This window comes from Martes martes (assembly GCF_963455335.1).
Source record: "Martes martes genome assembly, chromosome: 4".
NCBI lineage: Eukaryota > Metazoa > Chordata > Mammalia > Carnivora > Mustelidae > Martes > Martes martes.
Genome location: NC_137891.1, coordinates 42,067,105 through 42,076,663, shown reverse-complemented (window position 1 = coordinate 42,076,663; position 9,559 = coordinate 42,067,105).

The following is a 9,559-nucleotide window of genomic DNA, read 5'->3' as shown; positions in this document are numbered from 1 at the left end:
GAGCCCCTGACTGACACATATTCTGAAGTGATTACTACAGTAGGTTTAGTTAATATCCATCTTCTCCTATAAATACAATAAAAAGGAAAGAAAAAATTTTTCCCTGTGGTGAGAGCCCTTAGGATTTACTCTCTTAATGACTTCCCGGTATCCCCTAAGCAACGTTAGCTCTGGTCACCATGCTGCATATTAAACCCCTGGTACTTAACCTTTAACTGAGAGTTTGAACCTTTTGACCACCTCCTTCCACTTCCTCCCATGTTGTTCGGCTACTGGTCACTCTCATTTGAATTCCTAACCACCTACAGAGCAGGGTAAGGACCGGAACCTCTAATTAGGGTCAGAGCGGTGAAGGGACTCTTGCAAGGCCACCATTGCAAGGCTTCCCGGCTGCAGACTTCTCACTAAATATATAGCGTGATGAGCAAAAGAGCCTGAGATTGACTTTGGGAGCTCACTCTGGTGACCCAGACAGTGAGCTAGCCATGCGACTCCTCATTTCGGTGAAGGGCTACATCTAAACTCAACTTCCCACAGGACTGCTAGTGTCCTCCCTCTTGCTGGAGGACCGCAACATCCTGTGGACCCCAAGTTCCTTAGGTACCAGGCAGCTGGGCTTTTCCAGAAACTTCTGTAAACACCTGGGCCTCCCAATCCAGGCTGCCTGGACAGTCGGCCTGAGTGTTTCTCCCGGGACAAGGCAGCTTTCTTATACTTATTTTCTAGACAAAATGGAATCAGAGTTGGTGTTGGGGGATGGGGGGGATTATTCCTTATTGCACTATCAACCCTGACAGCAAATCTTGCCGGGCACCCTTGCCTGTCTCTCTGAACACACGTGGGAGACACTGAATCCATGTCTTCTCATTCTATGTGACCTGCCTTAAAGATTTCCCCTTTCCTCATTAAAGAGTATTCCTTAGCCTAAATTGGGTGAGGTTGTAGAATTCATTCCAAACCTGACTCACAATAGGTGGTGACCCAGAAAGGTTCCAGCTTGCACGACAGTCAGACCACCTGCTTTGGAAATGTAGGTCGAAGGCTGTAAGTGCCATTCAATTGTCCGCACAACTGCAAAGCTATTAGTACAGTGATGCAGGAGAAAGCTCCTGCAAAAATTATCTCACCCTTATTTTTAAATTTATGCTTTCAAGTTATATGTATCCATTCAAGTTATCCTTCCTTCTGTAACGAAATAGCGTATAAATAAATACCTATCAATAAATGTGCTTTGGACCACTGTTTCATCCAAGACTTTCTGTGTTCTTTCTGCCTCCTCTTGCCTCCACTTCAGAGGCACACACACACTCATTTACTCTTTGGCAATAGTTCACCAATGCCACTGCCAAAGAAACTTGATTTCTGTGGTGATTCTGAATATTGAGATTGTAGGGCCATCTGGGAACATTCTTCCTCCCCAAGTCTTCTGACCCTACAATTTCTCTCATGTCTCTACCACGGTGATTGAAGACAAGTATCTTTTGATAAGGAAGTAGGTTTTCTCAGCGAAGTGTTAATCTACACTCTTGAGTACTCTTCGATTACTCTTTGGAATATTCTCCATCTTAACCATCCCCTGATCCTCCCATATTTGCAGGTTCACTTTCAGTCTTTTTTTTTTTTTTAAGATTTTATTTATCTGTTTAAGAGAGAGACAGACAGAGATAGCAAGAAGAGAACACGAGTGGAGAGGAGAGGGAGAAGCAGGCTCCTGTTCAGCAGGGAGCCCGATGCAGGGCTTGATCCCAGAACCCTGGGATCATGACCTGAGCAGAAGGCAGACGCCCAACCGACTGAGCCACCTAGGTGCCCTGATTCACTTTCATTCTTATCCTTTTCCTGAAGCTTCTTGCTAGTTGAGGGCTCCCAGGTCCCCTTCCCCAGCACTCGCTCTTTATATATCAGTCATCGCTTATATGGCATCGTGGAATAATACTCACAGACTTATGTGCTAGCTAGAGAGCAGAAACTGTGACTTCAGTATATTCTGCTGCCTAGGACAATAACTGATTTGCTTTGATGTCAAGTAATAGTTAATGAAAGAAAAGAAAGAAATTTCTAGAAACAATAATTTGGTTTGTTTTTTATGCCTTAGAGCCCAGTGGCTTATATTTCTGGAAATATACATTTCTAATTAGTTACTATAAATTCATTCCTGGTTTGTCTTTTAGAAAACAGAGCTGCCAATAATCATGTTTTTTCTCTTGTCCTCATGACAATGTTGTATGTAGAAAAGAAAACCTTCACATACTTTTTCATTAGCTAAAAATTTCAGTTAGCTCCTCTACCTCCAATATTGTTAACAATATTATTATATATATATAATATATATAATATAATATAATATATATATGTTATATTATATATAACAATATTGTTAACAATTTTACAATATCCAGAACATACCCTGAGATTAAATAGAAAACTATAAAAATAAAAACTACAAAAACCATGATGATTTATTTCACTGTCCTATCAGGTTTTTTAACCTCACTATAAGTGTTCACTAATTTCTCTTGTTACACCCTGACCAGAATGGCTAAAAGTAAGCAAGACAGACAATATAAGATATTGATTAAGATATAGAGCAACCGATTGTTAGCAGGATTGTAAAAATATACAGCGCTTCAGAAAAATGTCACAGTTTTTTATAAAACTAAACATATTGGGGCGCCTGGGTGGCTCAGTGGTTTAAAGCCTCTGCCTTCGGCTCGGGTCATGATCCCAGGGTTCTGGGATCGAGCCCCGAATCAGGCTCTCTGCTCAGCGGGGAGCCTGCTTCCCCCTCTCTCTCTCCACCTGCCTCTCTGCCTACTTGTGATCTCTGTCAAATAAATTTTAAAAATCTTTTAAAAAACCCAAAAAACTAAATATATTCCAACCTTATGGTCCAGGACTTTAACTCCTAGGCATTTATCCAAGAAAAATGGAACCATCCATCCACAAAAAGCCATACCAGAGTGTTTGTGGCAGCTTTATTCCAGGTACTGATCTTGGAGAAGGGATATGCAGACTGTGGAGTGCTGCTTGACAAGAAAAAGGAACAGACTAGTGACCCAAGCAACACCAGGGATGAATTCTAAAACAAGCTGTGTGAGAGAAGCCTTGCATAATGCAGTATGCCTGTATGATTCCAACTCTATGAAGTTCTAGAAAAGGAAAAACTAATACATGGTGGAAAAAATCAGAACAGCAGTCATCTCTGCGCTTGGGTAAGAGGGCAGATGGACTGAGAAGGGGCATGAGACATTTCAGGGTAAGAGTAGTCATTTTGATTGGAGTCTCCATTAAACAATTGTGCACATTTGTCAAAACTCAGAGAATGTTCGCCTAAATTGTGCATATATCATCGTGCGTACCTAAAAAAAAAAAATAGCTGTAAATAAAATGAAACTCCCGTTAATGAAATGCACATTGAAATATTTAGGGGGAAGTGATGCAACTTGCAACTTACTTTGAAATGGGTCCGAAAATTCGGCGGCTTGGCGGATAGGGAGGGACAGGGTAGAGATGTGATAAAGCACATGTATTAACATAGTATGATAGAATCTGGGTGGTGAGTACATGGATATTGAATACACATTCCTCCAAATTTTCTCATGTTTGGAAATTTGCATAGTAAAATATTGACTAAGAGCCCATTAGCTTCTCTCATCTTCCAAAATCAGTATGTTGTCCTTTTCATGTGTGCTTTGGTCCTCAAAGTTCCTGGAGGCACAGACATGGCCTTGAGACGAGACCTACCCCTGTGATGCGATCTGAGAGACTCCAGGAAGGTTTCTGTGCTCGGCGTCTCCTCTGTCACACTGTATTTTCTAGTAAAGAATTTTTTCCTTTAGATCTTGATAAATTTACTTGTTAGAGCAAATGACTTTTTTGCAATACCTTTGGAATATGTGAAAATATCTGAGGCTAAAGCCAGTTTTTCTTCTTAAAGAAAAAAATAAAGATTTATTCCTTTGGCTCCAGAGGGACTTTGGGTCATCAGAAAACTCCTATGAAAATGCAAATATCCTCAGTCAGAGAAGTAATTTAAGCCTGGGTGGGGGGGGATTACTTGTCAAGTAACAGAAAGCAGAGTCTTTTTTTTTTTTTTTAACAGTAAATAAAAATGTAGAAGCAATGAGGACAAGAAAGGAGAGAGAATCTGTGTGGGAGGTTAAGACCTGTCAAGAATGAACAGCAATCTACAGTTTTGCCTGGGCTGTGCCTGGCTCGACGGTAGGGGACAGCTCTCATTTCCACTCCTCAGGTCACAGCAGCCAGGAGCTAGAAATAGGGACAAGAGAAGGGTCACCAAAAACTGTTTCCCTGACTCCGGCCTTCCTTGTACTATAGGAAACTCCGTTCCCTTGACATCTTCCAGCTTGTCTGGGAGTCCTGAGAGGGTGTCTCGTGTGTGCTGGAGAACCATAAAAGCCTGCGTCAAAGGCCTGGATGCCTGACCCACGTGATTTCCTCTCCCATATCAGTTCTGGTCCAGAAGCAGGCTGGGTTCAGCAGCCCCCTCCCGCTCACTCCCTATCCCACCCTCCCTTCACCCTCTAACCCCACAGGTCTTCTCTAGAAGCGTCGCTGAAACTCTATTATATTCTTTTTATTGAAGCCTCTTCTCAGGCCTTGGGGACAGATCATGGGCACAGGCCTGGGGCCATCTGAGGGACAGATAGGGACTATACTGTGGTGTCCCCACCTCTATCACTGACTCAATGTCCTTGGACAAAGGTGTCACACACCTCTCTCTCCTATGCTGAATTCTCACTTCCCTTAGGAGGCTTTTTGGTTTTGGCACACAGGCCCATAACTATTTCTCCTTTTGTTCCTTTTCAGGCAGAATACTAGGGAGATCCCAGCTGACTCTGACAGATGGGAACCTCGTTTCCAAATGAAAACCAGTGGATGCCTACTTCCATTTATGTTGCTGTACCTTCCACATGACCTCCTCGCATGTGTGTTTGGCCATATGATTTGTTTTGGCCAATGACACATTAGCAAATGTAACACAAACAGAGGCTTGACAGGAGCTTGTGAAGCTACAGGGATGAGCTCAGGCGGGACCAGCGGTAAAACCTGAGCTCAGTTCGAACGGCCAACATCCAGAATTATGACTTACTCAATGATTGTTTTTTAAGTCACTAGGAGTTGTTTGTTACACAGCAATAGATAACTGATACATTGTTGGAAAAGAGGAAGAGGGAATGTGGGGTCGATGGAATAAGCATCCATAATTGATAGATAAGACAGAATCTAAGCTCTTCTTCAGATACGGATATTCTATGATTTGATAAGAAATCCCCAATGTCTGTAGCAAGTATAACACCTATAATTTAAATTTATCATTTAAGACCACATCTTCCTTTCCCCTCATTTGATATTGCAAATCCCAGAGATATACAATGTGTGACCAGAAGGAATTATGACCGATGACACCATCGATTTCATTACTTCTTGACCATACCTTGTTCCGTCGTTGCCACAGGGCAGGACCTTTCTCAAGTCATGCACTGTTTATAAATGTTTACTCCATATGATTCACAGCCTAATCTTGAATAAGAGAGGCGAAAAGAAGGAGTTGAGATTTATGTATGAATTAATTTTTAATAAAAAATAATTGAAATCACTTGCAAAGTCACACACAACCATAAAAGAATGCAGCTGCTATCACACTAAAGGAAATTATCTCCAAGCTTCCATCCGATACCAAGCAATTTTCAGCAACTGAGATGGAAGTCTTAAAAATAAGAGGTAATAATGAAAATGCTGACAAACCCCTAAGTCCCACTGCTGAAGGAAAGGCAGAGAAAGACCAGAATAACAACAACACAGTGTGAATTCCCAGCGTTTTCACCGGGCACTGGCAGCCAGTGACATAACAGGCTTTCATAACGACATTATAATTAAATCACCAATTATTTACCTAGATAATTTCTGAAAGTCGGGAAAAAGAAACGCTATTTAATTTGGGATCAGATCTCATTTGCCCGAGGTTTCTGCTTCCTGCCACAAGTTGGAGATATCTCATATGGGACACCGCCCTGTCCTGGTTTCCAGACAACTTGTGCGTCCACCTTAGGTCACTTGGAGGGAGATGGGGCAGGGAGGGTTGCAGGTGCATCTTTGTATACAATGTGTCACACTGAGAACTGTGGGCCTAGAGTTCTGGGAACATGCCCTCTTTCAACTTGGGTTTCAGTGTTTTCCCCTCCCCGGCTGTGACACAGTTTTCTCTTTGAAGCACGGGGACATCAGGAAGGAGCATGGACAGTTCTCATCTCCATTGATGCTGTCCCCCTGCCACCTCTGCTTGCAAAGGGAGGGCCAAGGGCCTCAAAGGGTCTCCTCCTCCAGATGCCCAGAGTGTGCCCAGCAGGAGGGACCAAACCGGTTTGAAGGTGAACTGCCCTTCCTCATTACAGAACGTCCTCTCTTCTTATCTTGCCTGTTTTTAGGACAAAAGACAGAGAGAGAGGCGTCTTGATTTTCCTCATTAATCTGCTCCTGCCGGTGGCCTATCCAACATCTGAAGTCACTTGCAACGTGACAGTTATTTATTTATTTATTAACACAGCATCTCATTTTATGTAATTTGATGGGTAACAGGATGAGAGTTCAACTCAGAAAACCTGGGGCCCACAACCACTGAGACAAGGAAAAATGAAGACAAAGAGGAGGACTGTGACGGCAAGCTCTAGAGGCCAGCAATGTCAAGAATGTGCGAGGATCGAATTTTCCAAAGGCCAGCATTTCCTATCTGTTCAGAAATGACCAGGAACCTCCTCCTCGCCAAGTCTCCCCTGGGCATCCTAGTTACCCGAGGCTGACTAATGTCACAGCTTGAAACAGTGCACCCACAGAGTCTCACGCTCTGGGTATGGAAGGGACCTTGGACTTCATTTTGGTTCATGGGTCCCTCCGTGTGGCCCAGGCCTGTTTGGGGGTTGGAGAGACAGGAGTGGAGAGTCTTGTAGAATGAATTGTGCCCTTCTCTCCAAAGAGATGTCAAAGCCCTAAACAAACCCCAGTTCCTGTGAAAGCAACCTTATTTGGAAATAGGGTTTTTGCCAATGTAATCAAGTTTAAGATGAGGTCATCAGGGTCATTAGAGCCCTGATTCAGTATATGTGCTGTCCTTAGGAGAGGAGGTACTGGGAGAGACACACAAGGGGAGTACACCATGTACCACGCCGGAAGAGAGGAATGTGCTGTGACTGCAAGGTGAGGGGTGCCAAGGATGGTGGGAGAACCCCCAGCAGTGAGGGGGAGGCAAGGGAAGGGTTCTCCGCTCCGGGCTTCAGAGGCCACCTGGCCCTGCCAACCCCGTGAGTCCCCATTTCTGGCCTCCGGAACCGTGAGAAAATACATTTCTATTGTTTGAAGCCACAGAGTTGGTGGTATTTTGTTACGGCAGCCCTAGGAAACGAAAGCAGAGTTTAGGCAAACTGCCCGCAATCACAAGGCTGGTGATGATAGAGGACACAGAGAACATAAGCCCTGTGATTCGCACCGCAGAGTTCCGCCCACTGTCCTGGGCTCCATGCCTAAGTTGTAGGCATGTGTGCTTTCTTGCATCTTTTGGGTTTGTTCCAGATTTCTGTAATCATTGCTCTCAGATAGACTTTCCTTGTTTCCTCACTCTCCCTCTGAAAAAAATGTGAAACCTACAGATCATTTGAAAGAATAATACAGTGAACGTATGTATTCCCTTTGCCTGGACCCACTGATAACCATTTTGCCATGTTTGTTTCTCTTATTTTTGTCTTAAACCACTGGAGAGCTGCAGACTTTAAATTTCCCACTCAAAGCTTTCAGCGTGCATTTCCAGAGAAATGCGTAACACCAAGATGAAAGGATTACATAATAAAAAGACTACATTCCACTTTCTCCAACTTTGTCCCAAATAACATTTACAGATATTTCCCTCGTTCCCCCCACAGTCACCCTTGCCCTCTCCTCTTCTCTCCTCCATTTTTGGATTCAGCACTCCATCCCTCAGCTGTCTTGTCTCTTCGGTGTCTTTTAATTCGGAGCCTGCTTTCCCTTTTTGGTTGTCGTCCCATCATGGCATTGATGTGTTCGAAGAGTCCAAGCCAGTTGCCTTGCAGAAGGCCCCATGGTCTAGATTGGTCTGTTCATTTCCTCATGGTCAAGTTACACATTCTTTGGTGGGAATACTTATTTCTGAGGTGATGCTGAGTCCTTCCCATCGCCTCTCACTGGGGAGAACATGTCAGTCAATAATCACAATCATTGATGATATTAGATCCATTGAAGCTGGTGATCTCTGCCAGATGTCCCCATTATAAAGGTACCATTCTCCCCATTGTAATTAACGAATAATCTGTGGGGGCTATTTGAGAGAAGACTCATTCTTAACTACCTAAGAGAGTACATCCAGAGCTAAAAACAAATGTTGACTGGTATTAGATATCACTCCGTAGCTGAAATATAACACCTAACATGTCATGCTTGATTTACCACAGGTTTTTTACTTGGGTCGTAGGGGGGTTAAGGTTAGAAGAAACTCTCCTTCTTTACAAACCACCAGCCTACAGAAATCTGAAGGTCGTTCTCGTGGCTTTACCAGCACATGTAATATGATCCAGGCTTTGGCCTCAGTCGAAATTTCTTATTAATACTTACACTGAAACTTAAGCAAGCATACCAAAAAAGTTAAGTATATCAAAGAGTAAAACCCTAGGTAAGTAACCCCAGTGCTTCAAGTACAAAACTGCATTTGATAAGGATTTGCTTCTCAGCATGTCAGTTTTCATGGGTAACGTGGAACATATTTTATTACACTTGTGGCTGGGTGGCATTTTCCTTGTTGGCTACCACAACGAGCGTAAACTTGAGAAAGCAGAACAAAAATAGATGTGTCCGCAAAGCCATTTCAATCATTTCTGAGAGGTCAAAAATACTCACTGCTTTAGCTGGAAGTCAGTGTTTGGGTAGTTAGTAGAACATGAAAACCTTCACCTGAGTTTCTGAGTGAACATTACACATGGCGATCGTGGTACTTTAGCCACCAGACCACCCTCAGGGCGTTCCTACGTCCCAGGAGGGTCCTTTCTGGGGGAATTCTTGCGTTCTTTCTGTATCGTTTTCCCCATGAGACTGCAAATTCCATGAGAACAGAGATTTAGTCCTGTTTGATCTCCAGGGCCCAGAACAGTGTCTGGTACACATTGGGTGACCGTTACCTATTGATTGAGGGAATTAATGACTCAAAGTCATGCTCTTTAGGGTTAGGTCAATTCAATGTTTTGTTCTATTTTGTTTTGTTTTGTTAACAGATTTATTTATTTATTTGAGGGAGGCAGGAGCAGAGAGAGAGAGAGAGGACGAGAAAGTCCCAAGTAGACTCCATACCAAGCCCAGAGCCTGATGAGGGACTCAATTCCGCGACCTGAGATCATGACCTGAGCCGGAACCAAGAGTCCAGCGCCTAACCAAATAGGTGCTCCTATTCAACCTTTCTAACCAAGAGACAAGACCCCCTCCACCCCCTTTTAATTTATTACATTTGTTTTCAGGAGTATGTGAGTAAAGACAGGCTTCT